Raw genomic sequence first — 23,475 nt, 5'->3', positions numbered from 1 at the left:
TAATTATCGGGGAGCAAGACACAGCGCCCCCAACACAAGAATTTACCCAAAAGAACTGTTTTGTTTATAGATCGCACCGTAAAAGATTTTGGATCCATACGTGCTGACTTCTGAGTACTCCCTCACCAAGACTCGGGGATAATAGTGTTTTGCCCCCGTCATGTGATTCCCACTACTCTTTCTTTTCAAATCAGCGAGTGGGCATGGACAAGACCAGCAAGAAGAATCTGCAGTAGTAGAGAAGGATTTTAGTATCACGGTGGTGAATAAGAGTCAATAAATAAAGTAAACTGTTTGGGTAGTGTTTGCAGCTCTTTTTGTTTAATGATGTTTAAGCCATATATAATCCCAAATACTAGTATGGCAACATTCTATTAAATCTTTTTCCCAGGCTAATTCAGTTTTCACCTTATCTGTTTGGAGTTATTTGTAGAGATTTATAAACAGTAGATGCTGGTGGATTAGTGTTTATTAATGGAAAGAGTACAGTGGATATGGAGGGAGGGATAGATGTAGATGACAATGTGGAAATATATTGATTAACAGAGGTACATAAGAGGTGATATTGTGCTTGGAATGTAGATAGTAAAGAGAATTGTGTTTGGAAGTCAGTTACGGATGCAAGATGACATTTGTGAGAATTTGTGATATCCAACACAAACCATTGGCTCACCAGGCTTTTCAATATAAAGAACTGTTATTGATTTGCTAAGATTTCATATGTCAAACAGGTTGTTGCTGGTAGGCATCAGCCAAATGGTATGCTGATGGAAGGAAGGGACTCAGGAGCTTGCAGGAATGAGAAATAATGGGAGAGCATACTTGAGAAATAGAGGTTGTGAAAGCAAGGATTGATAAGGGACTTCTCCAATTGCAGCCACAAGTGAGGATGTTGGGGGAGATCTGTAGAAAGCCATCTGGCAGTTTGCTTTAAATAGAAAGTATAATGATAATTTTTTTAAATCTGAAATTTAAGAACTCCAATTTATCTTTTCTTAATGAGAACAAGGCTATACAAGGAGATCTGCCATTTCTAGAGAAATTTTGACAAGGTCGAATCTATTTTCCTAAATCAATAGTCATGGATGTAGACAGGAATCATAAAAATAACAGAATGGATCAGGGGAGTGGTCATTTTAATAGAATCAATTCTATCCCACCAAGAAAGAAAGAGTGGATGCCATCCAGGTGATATTATCATTCTATGTTTTGGTGATGTATTCAAAATTTTGTTTAAAGGTTTCTTTAATTGTTTGCGAAAAACCATGATACCAAATTCTTTATTTGGGATGTTTGCCAAGCAAAATCTGAGAAAGGCAATATTTCACATTTATCAGCATTAAGCTAATAGCCTGACAAATGAGAAAAGATAGAAAGTTGTTCAAGAAATGACAGGCATAATGTATGCAAAGGTGTGTTCCTCCGTTAGGGGTGGCAAAAAAATGACGCAATGAAATTCAAGAGATTTATTTGCGTTGCTTTTTTCCGCACTTCTAACGCCTGCTCAGAGCAGGCGTTGAAAGGAAGCACACCATTGTTTACAATGGGCCTAAATAGGCTTTGGAGGATTAGCATCCAGACTAGAGTAAAAAATGATGACCCTAGTTCCCTAATTACCGCCATGATGTGCCGTATTTTAAATATGTTGCACACATGGTTGCATTGGGGGGCACTAAGGGGCACAAGAAAAGTATTGCTGCACTGTGTGCAGCGTCACTTTTGTTAAATATGGCACATAGGGTGATAATTTTGTGAGATCTTTATTATCCTTTGGAATAAAACAAATCATGGAATCTTGGAAAGAACCTTGAGAGGCACCATTAGTGACAAATGTGTTAAATAGCTGTAAAAGATTGGGAAAAAGAAGCTTTGCAAAGTGATTATAAAATGTAATAGTAAATCCATCAGGCCCAGCAGCTTTCCCTCTACATAACAGAGAAATGGCATGACTGATTTCTAAAAGTGAGATATCTGCTTCAAGTGGCTCTAAATCAATATCTTGTGAGGCAAGAGGACGCAATGGTTTGAAAATATTTAACCAATTCTGATTGCAATGCTTGTTTACCTGCGGTATAAAGATTTTATAAAAGTTAACAAATTGATATAGAATGTATTTATCTGAGGCTAGTTCCTGTATTTGTACTTAAAGATTCTATTTTAGTTATGTCTCTAATCAATACTCTGTTTTGCTTTCCAAGAGCAGGCAAAGCAAATGCATTACCTTCTCAACATTTCTTCAGCTTGGTAACCTCTGGTTCAGAAAGGTGTGTTGTGTGAAATAATGCAATATCTGTTTTTAATTTAACTAAATAGAATAACACCCACTGCCGCTTAATAGGGTTACCTAACCTTTTAATACTCTGTGTGGTAAACTGGAATGGGTTATCAGAATAGTGGCATGGACAAATTATAAGTCTACAGTAATGAGATTAAGAAGAATAAGAATTAAGTAGTTTAGGAACACAAAGTTTTGTTAAATGAGGAAAGAACGGGGGAACGGGGTTATAGGATGGGAGGCAGGGAAAAAGAAACAGCAAGGTGTAACTATAGAAACTATAGAGAGAAACATGAGTAAAGAAATCGCAAAACATAGAACAAAAAGACAGTACAAGTCATACAAATGACAACTGAATAACATACCTACAAAACGAAAAACGAGAGGGAGGGTGTTAACACCAGAAGACGATGACACCAACATCCAAACTCCACAGGACGATAGGGTTGCCATCACGTGAGTGGAGACATCACTTAAATTGAGATCTCACAGGAACAAGATGAGAAGACATAAACATGTATCATAAGAAAAAAGACAATTCAACATTATGGGCCTGATTACGATCTTAGGGAAGGGGATTACTCTGTTACAAACGTGACTGATATTCAGTCCGCCATATTACAAGTTCCATAAAATATAGTGGAACTTGTATTACGGTAGGCAGGAAATCCGTCGCGTTTGTGACAGTGTAAACCCCTCCCCCAAGGTCGTAATTAGGCCGTACATTTTGTTGTAATCAGATGAAAAAAACACAATGACAATGACATAAAAGCAAAACTATTACTTAAAAATTATGAAAGAAACAGAAACATGTAGTGGAGACCAAATGACATTCAAATAATTCTTGATGTGTCCATCGGCTCCGTGTTGCTGAAGAATTTTTAAGTGCAGCAGGATCTTCATAAGTAGTGTTTTTTTCTTTGTATGTCAATTTGAATAAGCATGGGTGAAGAAGACCATATCTGGCATTATAGCTCTTAATGGGATTGCATGCCCAGGAATTGTTTATGGGGTGGTCCAAATCTTAGTGGTTGTTGAAACTTCTTCCATCCTTGTCCATTGACCAACTGAAGATACATTAATCTGATTCTGTATCGCTGCTTCGGGCTTAAGAGCTGGAAGGCCAATCATAATATCAATAACGTCATGGTTTCATTTCCTTTGGTTCTTCTTTTTCTGTTGATCCTTTATAATAGTCATTCCTTATGTAAGGGTATAACTCTCATGGGAGAATTTCATCAAATCATTTTTCAACTTATTGATCTTAAGATATTCATTCTTTGTTTTGATTCCATCTAGTTGTGTTCTTATAGGAAGGCAGGCAGATGATGACCCTTATGTTGTTTTCCAAAGTCTGAATTTCTCCACTATTTTTTAAATATTCAGTCATTATTTCCCCATGCAGGGCAATCCTCACTTGATATCGCTTTAAATTGTTGAGTTTCTCCCATTCATCTATTTTGTTTTATTTCCATTATTTTGTATTGCTATTTTCAATTAGTACATAATACTCATCATGTTACAATGCAACACCATTCACCATAGCAAAGCGTACTTCTCCCATGCATCTATTGTGTTATGGTTTGTGCTATTATGTGAGCTCTAGGAAAAATACAAGGGTGATGAAAATGTATATAGGTGTCTGCATGAGCCAATCTTTAAGTATGTGAACTACAGATGCTTTACAAAGGAAATAAAGGAGGTCAACAGTTATTGCTGATTAGCCATAAAATAAAAAAAACAGCAGCAATGCTGCTGCACCTTAATGTATATAATAGAATAATGGGGAAAAGAGGGAAAATAATACAACCTGGTGATATACTCATCGTCAAACTGAGTAGCATTAGCCTGGGCCCTACAAACCCCAGGAACATGTGGCTTCTGTTTGCTTTCCGGTATGCGACAAGGGACTGAAATAGAGCTTCCATTATTTTCGTTTCTGGGCCCTCACTCAAACCGATCCAGGAGAGGTTTAAGTATGCTTTGCTTCTCTTTGATCACATTGGATGGAAAGCTGAAGGAGCAGAGTGATGGGTAGAGTTCACCACCCCTTTTTAATCCTAGGCCAAACACGGGTGTTAACAAAGAGCTCCAATCATTAGAGGTCTCATTTTCCTCAGAGTTCTGCTCCTCGTTGGACTCACAGTAGGAAGAGTTACACTCTTTATCAGGAAATATAGAGATCATATTTTATTTCACCTATTATACTCACATTTCATGGGGGCCAACTCACACAACCTGAGTCCCATTTGCAATTTCTAATTAGTTCTCATGTCTGATACTGAAGTAGTAATTGTTATACTTCACAAATAATGGTTACATTTGCTTATACATGCCCAATAGATGAGCTCTGACTGATCCATAAAATTCAACCATATCACTTATAGTAATGAAACCGAATAGAGTAGTGTACTGGCTTTATTTCAGCTTGTTTTTGTAACCATTTAAACATAACCACAAATGCAGTCTGACATTCTTTTCTAGCAGATCTCCTTCCATTCTGATACTAAAAGTAAAGGCTGCAGCATTATTCCAACCAGTATAAGAGCTACTTGTCTTTTAGTATGGATGTGAATAGCTTCCTTCATTTTGCATGGTGTGAACCCCCAAGTGCTTTTCACACGACTATGTCCAGAGGAATTTTCTCACTGTCACCCTTAAGAATTCTTAAAAACTACGCTTTTTTGAAATACAAGGCCAACATGTGATCATCATCATCTTTACAGGACTGAAAACCATTGTCTGGCATATGAATAGCTAGACTTTTAATGAATTTTCTCCTACACCCACTTTGGTGATAAATACAGTGAGGGTATGTCCTGAAGAAATCCCAGCGCTCCTATTCAAAGACTGTCACAAGAGCTGAAACATGTCGACCTTTTTTAAAGGGTAGTATTATTTCTCGTATTTTTCACCATACCCACTATAGAGTCAAATAAAAATATTTGTTCCATATGGAGGTTTTCTGAACAGTTTCCCTCAATTATTCCTTCATAGGTCACACCCACACCAGGTCATCAAGGCTCCCACATTAATTCCAGTGCATACTGCTTTCTCCACCTCAAGAACTGGCATGTCTTTTCAGGGTTGTAGCTTACATTGTTGAAACCTTGCACCAATATGAAAAGGGGTCCCATGATGAAGCATGCCACCTCTTGCTGGGTGAGGACTTCCATCCTTTTAAAAAACAATATTCTTAGGAGGTATTGTACAATTGTCTGTTTTTTTAGATTACCTACGGCACCCAAAGTTCATTTTACTCAATGTGAAGAGATGAATGTGCCCTTATTGTAAAATATCCCTACTTTCTGCCTTAGTCTGTTATGTAAAGAGTATGTATGTCATGAGTGACTGTGGACACATGGGAATCCGTTCTAGATTTCCTCTGTGGGAATGAAGGATTCTTGCCAGACAACAAAGTATACTGTATACTGTGGTGCTCCTTCAATGCATTCCTGAAGCTTTTGTGATAAGCCACACTCTAGGTTACCAGACAACAGGAAACAGCGGATCCCTCTCAATTGCACAGATAGTCTTTGCCCATGTCCTGCTATTTTGTTCCCCTTGAAGTGTTGCCAGCATCAGAATGATAGAGGGTGTATGTAGTCTTCTCCCTCTTTTGTCCTTGTGTTTTGGGTTACTGTGAGCCAGGGACTCCCATTTCCATCCCTCCTTTCTGATGACACTTGAAAACAAAGAGTGTGGCTGATCGTTCCTAAAGGAATAAGCAAGTGTAGCAAAATAGCTTGATACAGGGCCCAAAACTGTATGTGAAAAATCCTCAAACTTTATCTGGAAATATAATATTTTAAAAAATGGAACTGAAATCCATGTCAGCCTCCCAGGACATTTCACGGACCTGTGCCCCAGCTACTCCACTGCAACGTGCTGGACAAACTTCACTGGAAATAATTCTGTGATCCAAAACTGGTGTCTCGGACAGCCAGATTCCCAGTCAAGTGAGGGAAATGTTTCCTTGCTGCTAAGAAGAAATCATTGGAGGCATTTCTGTAGAACGTTGCTGCCTATGGAACAGCCTAGCTGAATTACCTACAAGAAGAAAAGCAGACCAGAGGAAAGTCTAAACATATCAAACTAGTGACACCTGCACTGCAAAATCCAGAGAGAGGACGTTTAGCACTGCAAATACCTGTTGTAAGCTCCTTCACTCCCTGCTCACTGAGCAAGAGTCCTCGATTGCCCCAGCTGGGTCTGAAGATCGCCACAATTCTCCTTTCTGGCCTGGAAGAGTCCTGCCAGATTACTTTTGTGGGCTGAAGCTGCACACACCCAGAATAGGGAGCTCTGCAGGCTTTGGGACTTACACATTCCACATAGCTCTTCAAATCAGAATGTGTGTGCAGGGAAGGAGAAAATGATGACTCAGAGTTCTTGCAATAGTATTAAGACTTTGCAGCATTATGAAAGTGCTCCACTGTGGCCTTTGTTCCCTTCTGAAAACGCAGCAGTGCAGGGATCCAGGAGCCTATACACCAGAGACAACGTTAGTCCCCCATCAGACTTCCGCCTCACATGTTTGCGCAGCTGCTCTCCTCTTCAAGTGACAGCTGGGATAGGCTCTCAACTACTAGAGGAGGAGCAGTTTTGTTTAAGACTACGAGCATTGCTTCTGAGAATGCAACTGCTCCAGGACTGACCATGAAGCCTGGAGCATCCAACAGCGGCATCTAGAGGAAAACAGAAATGGGTGGATAAATAAGCTGTTAATGGGTATCCGCAGTGGTGGCATGCTTTCCTGAAGCAGCCGTGGTGCATCATTTGGGGCTGAGGAGCCACACCTCCTCTCCTTTTGCCCCTCAAAAAGAATGCCTGTCAGGTTGAACAAAGGTCACTTCTCATTTTAAGTTCAGGAAGCCAGGAGCTAGACATGCTCTATTTATGCAGGCTCCTGGCTGCATAAGTTGAACTTTGCTGGGCTGAGGAGGTCACAGCTGCTGTGGGCATGACCTTCTCAGCTTAGCAAAGGTCCTTGAGGCCCTCCCTCTCAGTGATGAGGGATAGTGTCATTCATTGACTCTGACCTGGGTGCTTCAGTTTAAAGCCCTTAAGCGGCCAGTGCTGAGTGCCATTCAGTGACATCATCACAGTGTGGGGTGGGGTCAGCAGTCTCACTGACCCCATCCCATGCTGTGACGAGGTTCAGGCCGCTGTCTTCCCTCATTGGCTAACCTAAAGACAGCCAATGAAAGAAGGCAGCAGCCCCAACCCTCCTGGGATCTCCGAGGCTGACCTGCAAGTGTTTTTTTTATTTTTTTTATTACAGTTTGGTCCATCTGTGCGTGTATGTTTTAATAGTTCGTAATGAGTGTTGTGAAAGGATGTGTGTGTGCACACAAGTGTGTGTGTGAATTAATGAGTGTGTATGTGTGCTTGAGTGTCCTGTACGCCCTACTCCCTCCTAAAATTCCCGGCCACCACTGCCTTGAGGTGAGTCTTCGCAGAGCAATCAAGCTAAATGAGGCCTATAAAGGCCTTCCATTTGCACATTTTGATCTGCCACTTAGGCTTCCGACTAGTCATAAAGACACAATTGGGAGAAGGGAACTCATGGACAGACATGAGAGTCACAACCATAGATAAAAGCAAAATCTCTAAAATGTTTTGAAGCATTATCTATTCCCCATAGTTGGCAGCATGTTCCAGATTATATAGCAGATTTATTTGGGTAATAATATGTCAGAAGTGGAATAAAGTACCTGCTATTATTCATGATAAATCAATGGGTGAATAAATGATTTATTAAAACTTGTTACTTGGTTCGCATCCTACGACTGCCCTAGGATTTCAGAGGTTAACTTGCCGAGTTACCACAATTTTGGCGCAGTAACAACTGCTTACCTTGTGGCTTCTGAACCCATTCTTACACCTAATATTTAGCAAATTCCTAACAATTATAACGATAATTAGTACTCAGCTTCCGAAACAAAACCATTATTACATTCTGCCAGTATGGGGGTTGTTTGCCAAAGAACCCTGTCCCTTTCTCCTACACAGTCTGCTCCAAATTCTGACCTCATTCTCTGTGGTGCAAGCTTCGTGACTATTAGGTAATTTGCCTTTTCCAAACAGTCGCTCAAGAACAACCTCCTGTGTAGAACAAAACATGGGGCTTGTATTCTGTTATATCGTAGGAAAACGAGTGAGAAGCTATTTCTTGATTCGCAAGGTGTAGTCAGCAAGTAGTTATGGGAACTACAAATGCTTGAGAAACGTATACCTGAAAACAAAATGCAACCATGAGAAATTCTTCTTTCAAAATGGCTATACTTAACAATAGTGCAAAAGCCTAAATAAATAGTGTGCACAGAGAAATATCAACATGAAACAAAAAGTGCATAATAAAAAAGTCTAACACAAAATAATAGCACACTAGCAAGGTTATATACTATGATACATTACGTGTCTATTGTTCCAAGGGCAGTAAGGTTCAGGTCATGGGTCAGGACCTTCAACTTATAGGTCATAAAGATGTTTGTATACTATCTCCTAATGGGAAGCTATGACTGCTTCACCATAAATACCTCCATCGTATTTAACGTTTATCATACCCTGCTGCAATTGTATTCCCTACACCTTAGAACACACTTGTTCTGCATGGGTTGTGGTTCACCAGAATTGGGTTTCCTTCAACTTAGGCGGCAATATCAGACAATGGCGGAGTACTGAGACGGGGTGGGAAAAATACTGTCTGATATGATGGGAACGACTGTCGGCCTGTCCCCCAAAATAGCGCTACTGGGCTTCATCAAGAGGGTCCCACAGGAGGCTCAGCGCTTTGTGACTGCAGCTTTTTGTAAACACCAACTCAGCCTTTATTACTCTACACTGCCCCAGGCCCATCGGCCTAAAAACATTTGGGGCCCCCTTAGTGTGAATTTAGCAAGTCATGACCTTGATCAACTGTTGCATTTTACTTCACCGAGAGACCCATATGAGTCAAAGGAGGAAAGTTCTGGTTAACTGTTGGGCCTGAGATCTGAGCCCCAGGGTCTATCTGAGGAATGCCTCAGATAGCCCCTGAGGCATTCCTTTTGATAGGCCTCCACCTACTCTTCGCTTGTTTTTCTCTTGTGGCCAATATCCCCACCTCATGCCAATGATATGCCTATCGTAGGCCCTCCACACTGCCTGAAATTCATCACACTCTGTCAGGCATTGCTGTTGCCCTGTGACCCTTGCTAGCAGTACTGTTTTGTATTTCTTTTCCAGCTTTGTTCCTGGCTGACGATTGTGCTGTACACAACTTGGTAAAAAAAATCCAATATATAAATTTTAAAAAAAGATGCCTGTATGCCACATAGTTGTATTATTGTACTAGTCCTAGCCACCTGCCCGTTAGTCTCATCCTTAAAGAGTTGGGAGCAATGTTGGATCAAGGAGATGAAAAATCTACAAGGCTCGTTGCCAGCTCCGGCTGAAGCCTGCAGAAAGGAGAAGGGATGGCGCGTCTCATCAATGGCACCACATGTAGTATGGGTCTTGGGGCATTCGCTTGTTCGACGGGGGGCCTACAGGGTGCAACAGCTCGGTGAGCCGAATCCGGCGGTGGTCCAAGGCGTGGCTTTCCGATGGTGGGGGTTGGCGGAATGGGAATCGCTCAACTGCAACGACACCTCGCGTTGGCCGGAGGTTTCGAGGGACTCCAATTCCCGGATCTCATCATTATTCACCTAGGAGGCAATGACGGTGCGAATGGGCCGCAAGGCACTGAGAGAATCGATATTTATGGAAATCATGAAGTTGCCAAAACAATACCTGAATGCGGCCATTCCTTGGTCTCACATGGTGCCTCGCAGCAAGTGGGGCTCAGGAATTAAATCAAGAACAATTAAAGTCTTGGTACGCCGTTTTAATGTAGAAATGGGCAAACTATGCCCAGGTCCAGGGCGCTTATGGAACACTCTGCACAGACTTTTGAAGGGCCCTAACATTTTTCACAAGGATATGGTGCATTTGTCTGATGCCGGTACAGACCAGTTCATTTCCGACATGCGGTTTTTCGCTCGCAGCCTTTTTGAGGGTGGGGAGGGTGAAGGACCTTTGGGGCCCTGGTCGCCCTCGTGGTGAAAAGTGAGGTATTAAAGTGACCAGAAACAACAGAGGGGTCCCCAAGGCTGGGGCCCCGGGAGAACACCAGAGATAGGATCCTGAAGTCCTGAGCCAACCTGCAGATGTACACACCAGATTAAGGGGTAAGGGAGCCCAGATAGCTGGCGGGGCCATGGGGCTCCCGCTCCTGGCTGCCCCGTTACACCCCTAGGCAGATTGGTGTTTGGAGGGGGGGGCGGAACCCTGAGCGTGTGGACAAGGAACGGTGTAGTCAGGGCAACCGCCCCTCCTAGGGATACAGGTGAGGGACGGTTCACTTGTGTGGTCCAATGGTGGTTCAGGACAGGAAGGGATCCTGTCAGATAAAGATGTATGGTTACTGAATTGTATCTTATGGATGGGATTTAAGTTTTGTGATTATGACTGAAGTTTACGTGAAGTGATTTATGATTTAGATGTGTAGTAGAATATCATAAAAAATGTTGCAATACAACTTCTTCCAACAAGTAAGGATGTCGGTCTGCGTACAGCTGGTGTTGGGGTGAGCACTTGCTGGCGGTCTGCGGATTCTAATAAATACACTGTTCAGAAACTAGAAGTCCTTACCTTGAAATGGCTGTGATAGAGATGTATGGTGCCAAATTTACCACAAGGATAGAGAACAACTTCCTAACCTGTATTATGACCATGTCAGCCATGAACAACAACCAGAGCAAGATGCTACAACCAGACTGTCAGGAAACAAGAACGTATGCCAGGAGCCAGCAAATCTCCACTGCATTGGATACAAATGTAAAAACAAAACAGGGTTTCATTAGGAACCACATCCACATATCAATATGGACAATTTCCACAAATCCAGTGTACAATATTCACAAAAGAAACAAACCTCAGATTGTCAAGGTGCTCCTCAAAAATCAACTTCTGCCTGTGGAACAAATGATTGAGTTTCGCAAGACAAACTTACACCAGCAGACTGGACGGCCTGCTACTAAGAGCAGGACAAGTACCTGTACCAAAGAGGAATCCAAGTCTGACTCTACATCTCACAGTGTGGAAGAATTCCAATCTGATAAGGAAAGGTGGACAATATTTCGGAAGATACCCCTGTAGCACCGAAAAACTCTGCTTTCAACTGTCTTTATATTAAAGCAAAGTCAGGACACTATACATCATGAGAGTACCCTAAGAAAAGGCATTTCAGAGAGAGCATACACAGTGCCACTTGATCCCTCAATTAGGCTTGGCATCTGGCCAGGATTTTACCGATATGGCTGGTGAAACGTGGCAAAATGAGTAAAAGTCAGTATTTTCCACAACTGAAAAAAAACTTAAAAGTTCAAAGAGCAAATACAAGAAAAGCACTTCAAAGGTGTTATTTAGCTGTCTACACTATCCCCGTGGTAATCATAGGCGATTACCAAAGTTAACATCAGCGCACTTCACACTGTCAAACAGAATATAGTGGATTGTATGCTCTATCATGTTTAAATATTAGCTCCTGGCACCTCTAGAATCTATAAACATGAACAAATACCCTGCCACAAATTTCAGCTCTTGCTCCAGTGCAGCAACATACCCGTCCTATGGTGAGTGACATTTAGAGGGTCAGTGAGAGAGCGCTTGCCCCAGCTTGTATTCACTTATGACACAACTTGCACATTTACCCATGAATCGTTTTATTCATCACTCTTGTACAGTGCCCCCCCCCTCTTTATTTTTGACAAGCAGGAGTCGAAGATTATCTGGGCCATTTACTACAGCTGTCTGGCTGTTAGTTATAGGAAATGTACTGTTACGTTGCATAGTATCTGTTTACACTGACTATTGTGCACTTTATGATTCACTTTTATCCACTGAGGATGTTGGAAGTCTCTTCACAAATGTGTCCACATGGAAGAAGGATGGCTGACAGGCTACTCCAGCCATGTTTATTGGTGGAGCCCTCTGCACCAAGTATCCTGCGCCTTCCACTAAACTGCTGTCACCTGAGTTTTGGAGAGGTGGAGCAGCACATGGTTACTGTCATCTGCCTCAATCTAGCCTGACACCCTGGCATGCTATGGTGTTCAGGGAGAACTGAGGGGTACAGTAGAACCCCTGACAGCCAGTGTAGAACAGTTGCATGGTCTCTGTCCCAGGAAATGTCAGAGCCACTAAAGGCTTGCACCCTGCCTGGACAGGTCATGCTGCAGCTCCTCTACCCAAGGACACATTGGTGGGACCAAAAGCAACCTGCTGGAGCCCCTGTTACAAGAAAAAGCCAAGGTCCCTTCAGCCAAATGACTTAGAGTCCCACAGGTAGGTCAAACATTTATTTATGTATATTTATATATTTTGTAAACATGCAGTTGATATAAGGGAGTGTTAAATTGAAAATGTGAACATGCAATGTGTGGAAGCTGAGTGTAGTAATCAGAGTTTTTCAAATTTCCTGTAGCTACGCATGCACCACTATTTCCTGCTACATTGCTGGAGGAAGCCTGAGAATGAGAATGGCCACTTGCTACTGTTTCTTCTCTTCATCCTACACAGTTTGCCTGGTGAGGCCAGGCTGCATATATGTGTCTGCTGGTTTTTTCACCTTGCCAGCCTTCAGCTGCTGATCTGCTTCAGATCAATCTGAAGAACGCTATACTTTTATAACCCCTAAGGTTGATGAAGCATGTGAGCTGTGGGAAAATCCATTCATGGGTGGATTTCTGTGGAGTGTCTGGCCATCATAATCAGGTTGGAGCTGAGATATCTTTCCCTTAGAGAAAAATTGCCAGGATGCTTGTATTTGTTTCTTCATGGCCCTTTGAGTGCTGATACCAGGAAGACATTCTGCATTGTAATTGTTGTTCCTTTGGACACTGCAAAGGGCTGCGTACAGTGTGCACTTCTGCTATTAGTTCCCCTTACTGCATGGCTCCATAGGGCCATCTGTGAAATAGGTTGAGACCAAGAATTGTAATCTGTGGTATGGAGGAGCACACCAGGCTCACCACTCTGTTTCTGAGAGTGACCGGTTTCATGTCACTGGGCTGAGAAGAACTGGCAGTGGTAATAAGAAATGACAACAGAAGAAGGAGGAGGCCTTTTTTCCATTACTTTCAATGAGAGTGCTGCAGACAGTCCTCTCCTATTTGAAAAGTTATGCCACTACCTTTCTGACATGTCTTTCACTCCATCCAGGCGGGGAACCCATGGAGAAAGCATATCTGTGCTGCAGGTATGAGTCAGAGCTAGTTGTGCCCCATGTTTGTGTGATGCATTACTCCTTGGAAACATTAATCCACTTTGAAAGTCCTTTGTATGGATTGGTGGACAATATGGATGCTGGGAAGTGGGGTTGATGGAAAGAGATATGATTTAGTGAAAGGCTCCAGACAAATTCACCATAGAAGTGAGTCTAGCTTCTATGAATGGATTGTATGAGTAAAAATGCGCCTTTTAAAGTGCAGGGACACCCTTTGCCCATTTCTGTTATTTTCTCCCTCAGGGTGTGCCTCAGATAGCTTTGTGTAGAAGAAGTCCCCTCCCCTCTGTTTTTCTGTCATTGATTCACATTTACTTCTGGAAGCACCCAACTGCTACTGTGTACCTTCTAAATCGACAGAGAAAAAGGCATGTGCCCTAAGAATCAAGCTACCTCGCTTCTCACTCTTTACCTGTAGACTTGCCTTCATAAAATACAGTCTCCAACCCCCTGGTGTGTGTTTGGGGCCTGGCCTGGGCAAGACAGGATTTCACAAACAAGAGAAACTTTCCTTTGAAGTAGGCCTACTTCAAAGGCCAAAACGGGTATAAGAAGGGTACCCAAAACCACAGACTTTAGAACACTTCTCGAAACCAAGAGGAACCTCTGCCTGGAGAAGAGCTGAAGAGCTGAGGAAGAAGAGCTGCCCTGCCGGTGACTGTGCTTTGTGGAGCTATCCTACAGTTGCTGCTTCTGCCTGTACTAGAGGACAAAGACTTGAGTTTGTGTTGCCTTCCTTCTTGTGAAGATCTTCAAGGGCTTGATTTAGTGCTTGCCTCCTGTTATTTGAAGTCTCAGGGACAGCAAAGACTTCTCTCTGCCAGCAACTGGAGTCTCTGGAGAGACTCCTACTCTGCCAAGTGGTGCCCATCCTGTTCCTGGGACCCTGAAAGCAGCCCAAGAGTAAGAAATCCACTCACAGAATGCCGTGTGGGGAAAAGATCGACGCAACTCTGATCTTCGGCTGAAAAACCGACGCTCCGCCGGCTTCGTGGCTGAAAATCAACGCTCGTCTGCAACGCGACCTGAAGACCGACGCCCGGGGCAGGAGAAACGACGCACAGCATCGCTGATGGAGACTGGTGAGTTAGCAACCCGCGCTGCATGGTTTTCAGACCATCGTGCAGCTGAATTTCTGACGCAAACACCGCAGGGTGTGTAAAAATAACGCAAGGCCTGCCCGGACCCGAGAGTGCAGTTCGAACCGATGCATCGCTCTCCTGCGGAGAGAAGAAACGATGCACGCTGACTCGACTGTAGGAGAAACAACGCAAGGTCTCACTCATGAGTAATATCGACACATCACAAGCCCTTTTTGACGCACACTTGCCTGTGCTGGGTTATTTTTGATGCACCCAAGGTACATTTTCATGCTAACAGCGTTAGCGATGTGTTTAAAATTACATGAAGACTCTTTTTGCATTTTTAGTGATAACTTGACTTGTGTATTGTGGATTTTTGTCATTCTGGTCTTCTTTTGTTTAGATAAATATTTTCTATTTTTCTAAACCTGTATTGTGTCATTTTGTAGTGTTTTCATTAAGTTACTATGTGTGTTGGTACAAATACTTTACACCTAGCACTCTGAAGTTAAGCCTACTGCTTGTGCCAAGCTACCAAGGGGGTAATCCGGGGTTAGCTGAGGGTGATTCTCTTTTACCCTTACTAGAGTGAGGGTCCTTGCTTGGACAGGGGGTAACCTGACTGCCAACCAAAGACCCCTTTTCTAACAGTAATGGTATAAATATTTTAAAATAGTCTAACCAGTGGCAATCACTTAGGGTAGCATTGCAATTGATCGTTTATTGCTCAATGTGGGATTCTAGACAGAGGAGTCATAATAATTCTAATATTTTCTTTGTTCCACTTCAATCAAACGTTTAACATCATCTAACTCCATTTAACCATAATGTTTGTTTTCGCCCTACCCGGATTAGTTTTGGGATAAGAGATGCAACTTCTCATGACAACAAAATAGCTTGATCTGGTAGAATTTTCATTGGTGGTAATTTATGCCAACGACGTTTTCTCCAATTGGAGCAATAGGTCATTCCTGGCAGCTTTAGTTCATTGCAGCGTAGCTTCGATAGTGCCATTCATTCGTTCCACTGCATTATTCCTGTTGGGATGGTATGACAACGTAAATTTATGTTTTACCGGAGAACATTGCAAATATTCTAACATTTCTTGTTTATTAAAATTGCATCCCATTATTAGTTAATAATACACATGGATATTAAATTGGACACTAAGGAGGATTAAAGGTTTTCTATGACCTTTCAGATCTTGCACATACCATTCTCTGGCACATCTTTCTATTTTTATGTCAATTCCTGGCCACAGTATATTTCTTTAATTATCCTTTTAATTTTGACAATGTCTAAATAGCCTTCATGATAGAGCACAATAATATTCCACTATAACACTGTGAGGAATAATCCTACTGCTTCTTACTAAGAAAGGTTTACCACCACATAATCAATTTCTTCTAACTTCCCAGAATCCGCTGATGTGGGGATTAACTTTGCATTCCATGCTCAAGCCCTAACTTAAGCATTCTTTCACTTTCTTCAAAACATTGTCAGAGCCCTGCTTCAAATTCCATTCTTGCTCAGAAATCGTCCACTCATATTCTTTACAGATCCATACACAAACAACTCTGAAATCAGTCACTCATTGTCATCAATTCCAACCAATGACATGAACATTCTGCTCAAAAAATCAACATTGACATTTTTCACCCCATCCTGTCGAATTCATTGTAATCTAACAATCTTGGGATACCCTGAAAATAACCCATCAGTGATAAGGAGCTTTGTTAAAGGTTTGGGATCACTGCAAATTGTGAATTTCTGTCCCAATATGTAATTACAGAACTATTCCATGGCCCAAACACACGCTAGACAGAGTATCATTCTTCACAAGATGAGATTGATCGTGAAGCTCAAGCTACAACCTTTTCTTTACCTATTTCACCCAGTTGTGTTAAAACTGCACCAGACCCTTTACCGCTGGCATCAGTAGAAATTAGATGCAGTAGAATCATATGAGTTGGACCTGGCCCTTTCTGCAGGGTCACCCCAATTTTTTTTGCCTTTACCCTTCACTTTTTTACTTAATTCAGTTTTGTTGGCCTTAGGACTCTGTGCACTTTACCACTCCTAACCAGTGCTAAAGTGCTTGTACTCTTTCCCGTAAACATGGCAAAATTGGTTTACACCTGATCGGCACATGTAATTTACTTATAAGTAATTTGTAGAGTGGTATACCATATAGCCAGGGCCTGTAAGGTGAACACTGCTAGTGGGCCTGTAGCACATTTTGTGTCACCCTATTAAGTAGCCCCTTAAAACATGTCCCCGGTCTGCAATTGCAGCCTGAATTAAGTTTTAGTTTGCCATTTTGGCTTGCCAATATAGCCGCCTTGCCAAGCCTTAAACCCCCTTCTATTGCATATGTCACCTCTAAAGTAGGCCCTAAATAGCTGATAGGGCAGGTGCATGTTCTGGTCATGAAAACTCCCAAATTTGTTTTTTTACTATTGTGAGGCCTACCTATTCCATTGCTTTGCCTTACTAGATTTAATAAGCACCAGCTTTTGATTGAGGACAGATAGGTATTTCATGCTTTGTATCTATGAAATTGTAATAAAAAAATCCTCTTAATTGGTAAAGTCAGATTTTAAATTACAATTTTGAAAATGACACTTGTAGAAAGTTGCCATTTTCCTGCCTTTGTCTTTTGATGCTTGTAATCTCCCCTGGGTCACATGACTGGGTGTAACTGACAGACTTCACGAATTCCTCCAAGACAGGCACACAATAGGTGAATTAGATGTGCCTGAATGGGCTATCAATTGGCAGGAAATTGGAGGGGGTGGAGATGGACGCAGCCCCACTTGAAACCTTCCCACCAAGAGCTTATCACCCCCACATTTTCTCAGAAGCCAGCTTGGAGCCACAGCAGGGAAGTCAAGAAATTACAAGCACTTCAAAGAGAAGCATCTACAAACTTCTTCCAACTTCAAAGAAGGCACCAGATATAAAAATAGAGCCCTCACGCCCACTCTTCAGTTCACTTCCTTGATCTACGGAAGGACTCTCAGAGGACTGCCTACTGCTGTGTACTCCACAGACCTGCTTTGCTGCACCTGGAAGGACTTCTCTGTTGCCTGGAGCTTGTCTTTAACTCTCAGATGCCAACCTTGCTTTTGAGCCCTGTATATTCACCTGAACACAAGACTACAAGCTAGTCTGCTGGCCTCATGTTCAGAGCTACAGGAACATAGCAGCCTTCAACCATCTTGAACCAGCACCTGGACCCAACTGGCATGCATTCCTTACCCCAAGTAGTGATCCTCAGGTCCAGGACTCTTGGTGTGTCCCCAATTAAGCTCTCCTAAAGTATTTGGGCTCTTCGCAAACACAAACGGGCCCAAATGTGCCAAAACCTTACCTTCACTGCAAACGTGATGTTCCGGCATACCAATGATTCTCGTTACACCGTTAACCACTCGCTGTGACCAGCAACATAAAACTCCAGCTCCAACGTTACTACGACAGTATCTTTGTACTACAGCAAATACTGTCTGTGATGCCCTGTCTGCTCTTCGCGCTGTTTTGACGGCCATCCGCAACACTTTCCCTGCTCCTCGTGGCCCATTCCACCTTGAACCGAACTCTTTGAGCTGAACTGTAAAGGTAACTCTTTCAGTAGGACTAACCTGGCCCCTGAACCCAACCTACGCTCCATAGCAGTTTGCCTGAAGTTGTGACTTTAACCTGGTCTTACACGACTAGATAGCCGCAAATGGTGCTTTGTGCTTTTGAGTTCTATTTTCACTTAAATATTTAAAAGTTGATAACTGCATTTGGATTTTTTTTGTCTTGGGGTCAAATAATTTATTCAAATGTACTGTATTTTTCTGTAGTATTTTTCTTGTGTTGCTTCTAAATTAAGCCTGGCTGTTGTTTGTGCCAAGCTACCGAGGGTTAAGCACAGGCTACTAAGGGCTACATGTACGTACGTCGCAAACAGCGAATCGGGCAGTTTGCGAAGTGCAAAATGCACTTTGGGATGTTCAGACCCATTTTTGCGATTCGGTAAACTATTTACCGAATCGCAAAAAGGGTTTGCGACTCGCAATTAGGAAGGGGTGTCCCCTTCCTGATTGCGAGTCACAGTCCAATGTATGATTGTTTTGTGACCGCGAATGCGGTCGCAAAACAATCGCAGTTAGCACCAGTACCACACTGGTGCTAACCCATTCGCAGACAAGAAGGGATCCCCAGGGGATCCCTTCCCCTCTGTGAATGGCAGCAAAAACATTTTGTCAGAGCAGGCAGTGGTCCTGCGGAACATTGCCTGCTCTGAAAAAATGAAAAGAAAACTTTTAATTTTTTGTTTTTGAAATGCGTCTCGTTTTCCTTTCAGGAAAACTGGCTGCATTTTTTTTTTAAACTGCTTTATTTAAAAGCAGTCACAGACATGGTGGTCTGCTGTCTTCAGCAGGCCACCTTCCCTGTGAGGGTGGCCATTCCCAAGGGGGTTGCAAATTGCGATCTACCTCATGAGTATTCATGAGGTAGGGCATTTGGGACCCCCTCGCGAATCGCAAACAGTGTCATTGACACTGTTGAACATAAGGTTTTGCGACTTGCAAATTGCGAGTCGCAAAACCTATGTTTCGTACATGTAGCCCTTAGTGTTGTGTAGTCGGTCACCCTCCCAGGGATTGTGGCTGTTGCTTGACCAGGGCTCACACCCCATTCAACCAGCATCCTAATGTCTCACAATACCCATGTAGGTTAGGTGTGCTACTAAGGGCATCTTTTATATGTAGAAAGATTTTACCACTCAAATTTTCACTTATTTTCAAGTCCACCTCATAAATTAAATGTTTTGCTAGATACATTGTGTATAAATTTAGTCTAATATTCTCCCATACCTAGAAAGGAACTGACATCATCTTTTGATTGGGGCAGAGGCATTTTCTTAATTGATTCTACTAACTTTGTGCTACGACTATCCCCACTAGTCACATGACAAAGGTAAGTGATGTGTTCATCAACAGTTGGTAGTTTTAGCAGTGAGCCCTTTATCTTTTAGCATTTCCATCACCTTGAAAAATTTAGAAACATGTTCTTTCTTATTTTTGCTAATAACCAAAATGTAATCTTGGAAGCACACTACCCCCTACATAGCACTGAATAAGTCTCCTGTGAGTCTTTGAAAGTGGCTTCACACCAGGCTAGTCCAAATGGCATGCAGTGATCTGATAACAACAAAAACGGTGATAAACGTGCTCAAAGGTTTAGTTTACAGATAAAGAGGAATTTGGTGATATGCAGAGGATAAAGTGATTGTGGAAAACCACTTGCCATTCCTAGTCATTAAGAGCATTTCATCTGTTTTTGGCCTGGGAAATTGGTCTACCACGTTATTACTGAGACTCTTAAGATCTACTTGTAAGCATGTTTTGCTATTGGCTCATTTAGCAATGCCCAATGGTGAAATCCAGTAAATGTTGAGCTCTAACATACATTCGTCCCTGACAATGAATGGAATGCTGCAAACTTTGTCCATTGTTTGTTTTTGTACACGATTTCAGGATTTTATGTGAAAAACACTTCTGTTTTGGTATCTTCACTCTCACAGGCTAAAAGTTACTGTTCTGGCTGCTATAATTAACTACAGTATTTAAAGAATGTTGAAACTTCCATCCCAAAATAGAAGGGTCCTCTTCAGCTAAGTAAGTTTTGCATAAGGCCTGTCCACCTTTGAATTTGAATAGTAGCATTCAATAGCCGATCAAATTAATAGAATTTCTGGATATTAGAAGTATTCGGATGCTCACCAATTCTTCCTACAAACTTGTGATCCTGGATCTGTTTTCCAATAATAGTATAAGGGAATCCCAAGTCAGCAGCTACCTGTAAAAAAATACCTCCAAAAGGTACTCAACACAGAGGTCTGCTGGATTCTCTGCTAATGGTGTTAAAAACAACACGTTTTTCAAGACTGTCTTTGTTTTCTTTAATCACTTAAAGAACAAGTTTTGTCAGTAACCCATTTCACTCTCTGTTTCTTGGTTTTCCTTCTGTAGACTCTTGCAAAATCTTCCACTATGCCACACTCTAAACACTTTAAGTTTCTTGATAGTCATTTTGGAAAAGTGGCTGAAAGTTGATTATTACCACATCTGTAGCACATGTCTACCAATTTATTCATTTGTGATTATTGGTTTTTTTTTGTTCCCTCTTTGTCCTTGTCAGTGTTCTGATCAGAAAATGTGTTTAAAGATTCTTCTGGAACATTGTTACTATAATGAACAGCAGCCTGAGCATATCTTTCAGATAATTCAACTTTTAGCACTAATGCAACATTCTCTTATAAATCTGCATCTGAAATAATCCATATTTTTCTTGAATGCTTTGTATATTATTATTGTTTTAACATTTTATTATTATATCTGTATATTAGTTGATCATTAGACAATCTGCTACGCAATCGTCCAAATGTACAAGAGCTAAAGGAGTTGAATAGCTGACACAAACTCTTCCACACTTTCAGCTTTAAGTTGTTTGTGTTGATAAAAATTTACTCCTGTGATTGCTATGGACATGGTAGGTGAATAATGTTGGTCTAAAATATTTGGAACTTATGCTAACACATCTTTATCACTCCAGCTTCCTGTTGACTTCTGTAATCTATTATAAACTTTTAGCTTCTGTAATCTGTTATAAACTTTTAGACCTTCTGGGCCTAAATGTTGTACCAACCATCTCTTTTTCCTTACCTGGTAAAAGGTTGTCCCTTCATCTTCAATGGTTTTGATTTAAGAAATAGTCTTTCCATTCAAACCATAGTAAAATTGGTGGGCCACAGACAGATAAAATGTGTTTGCAATTGAGATTAATGTGTTGATTGGACATGACTGGAATTAAAATGTATGCTATGCTGAGATTTCTGATTGAGTAAAATTACTGTAAATTTCACAGTGTGACTGTGACAAAACAGTTCTCTTCTTTCTTTCCCTTTTTTTAATATATTGTTAGTGCTGTCATTTTATGGACAAACAGCATTATTTTTTTACTTGTTATGCTTGCATTTACCACGCAACATGCTAGCTCAGGTATTGTAGCTTTTTTTTATAATCACCACTTGATTGTGCGCACACACTACTGCTATTTATTGGCTACTAGACATAGTGAAAGAAGTGCTAGGTGATACTTGATTTGCAAGTGGTGCATGTGGTGAGCTGTGATCCATGCTTGAGGGGAAGTAAATGGTGAACCTGGAAGGCAGAGTTGTTGACCACTTAGATAATCATGAAAGGAGGCTACCATTGGCACCATTGAGAGGATTTGTATATGTGAATAAAAGGTTGCAGTAGCACTACCAGTTGCTCGGTGCAAGTATTCAGGAGAATTTTGTGTGGTTTGTATGTGTACCTACACTATTGCTTTCTAGTCCCTTGGCGAGTCTTGCCTTAGTGTTAGTTGCAGGGAATGCACACTGTATGTTCCTGGTTGTTTGTACAAAAGCTTGTTGACCAATTTGTGATGACAGCTCTTAGTCCGGAATGAAGCTGGAGTGTTTTATTTACAAATACAGCATTTCAGGAAGGACGAAACATCCCCTCTCAGTCTCCTCTCGTCCTCCATCTCTCTCTTATTCTGCCTTCCTAAGACCCTCTGGAACTTCATATTTCCAAACTTTCACAATATCCGTAGGTTTGTATCATAACTCTGTACATATACAGTTTTATGCTCAATGTGACTATATATTGGACACTACAGACACATACAAGGTTTGCACTTGGTGCAGTCTGCTTGTGTACTGCTAAAATCTATATTCTGAAAGCACTTTTCAACATAAAACTAAATTTTGTGTGCATTTTGTGGCAGCCTATCTTATACTGCATGTAATGCAAGTTTCAGATAAGGACTTATTCCTAGTGCTTTCTGTCACAGACTGGGACATTGTAGTACTAAAAATAAACAAGTCACTATTTCCTAATATAACCACCTGGGATTCATCTCTGTGGCTCTCTGTTTACACACACAGACATCTGCAGTGATCATATTAACTAACAGAGGTTTTATAATGTAAAACAGTGCATTTCCCACTGATTAGTATGACTTGGATGCATTTGTGATTTAAGGTGTGTGTTGTTTTATATGCACTTACTTGCAGGTTAAAGACCAATAAACTAATTACTAAGTATTTTGGGTTCTTTTAGCCACACATTGAGACTGCCCCACCCTTCCATTCCACTCAGCATCACAGTTCCCATACTTTTTAGAGCACTTTGATGACTGCCTTACAAGGATTCCCACTCCCAGACTTCAGCCTTCCCAATATCAGGATCCAAGAATTTGGTTTCCTAGTATTCCTATCAGTTGGGTACAGGCTTCAAGGGTAGGAAAGAGGGCGAGAAACTATTCTGACGGAGGAACTAAACAGAATGACTGGTTGCTCACCTGCTCCTGCTAAACGGAGACGAGGAGCTCCAATCCCGGGAGCTGCCCATATTAGAGACCTGTAGCCTGGGTTGCTTGCTCTAGACATTGAAGAAAGACTATGCAAAACATGGAGTAATCACAGGACTTCCAGGACCAGGTACTGCCTAGATAATGTGCTCCTCGGTGTTCAGATCACTAGGCAGAACGATCAGAGAGCGTAACCTACTGTGCACTAAAGTCCATGAGCTAACCTTTTTCATTGTGAAGCTGTGACATTAAAGTTTCTCATATTCATTTGCGTACTACTCTGCATGCATACTGACACTTATATGTCTAGTATTGAGCTGTATGTTGGATAAAGTACTTCTCTGTTTTATACACCACGTACTAGTTGGACACTGATTTATTAAGTGTTGTTGTTT

At 41.6% G+C, this 23,475-nt stretch overlaps 1 long non-coding RNA gene across 2 annotated transcripts in view; it reads right to left on the bottom strand.

The window, feature by feature from the left end:
* The window catches only part of LOC138282371 (uncharacterized), a 49,476-nt gene that overhangs the window by 25,114 nt on the left and 887 nt on the right, over positions 1-23,475 (bottom strand). The window contains exons 2-3 of one of the 2 annotated variants that reach the window (XR_011200941.1): positions 15,515-15,705; positions 2,641-2,760 (exon numbers count right to left, since the gene is read on the bottom strand). This is a non-coding gene — a long non-coding RNA (uncharacterized lncRNA). The remainder of the gene's footprint in view (positions 1-2,640; positions 2,761-15,514; positions 15,706-23,475) is intronic. The other variant, XR_011200940.1, reaches the window with a different exon arrangement.

The sequence above is a fragment of the Pleurodeles waltl genome, chromosome 2_2 (genome assembly GCF_031143425.1).
Source record: "Pleurodeles waltl isolate 20211129_DDA chromosome 2_2, aPleWal1.hap1.20221129, whole genome shotgun sequence".
Classification (NCBI taxonomy): domain Eukaryota; kingdom Metazoa; phylum Chordata; class Amphibia; order Caudata; family Salamandridae; genus Pleurodeles; species Pleurodeles waltl.
Note: the sequence above shows the minus strand (reverse complement) of the source record. Positions and strands in the feature narration are given on the sequence as shown.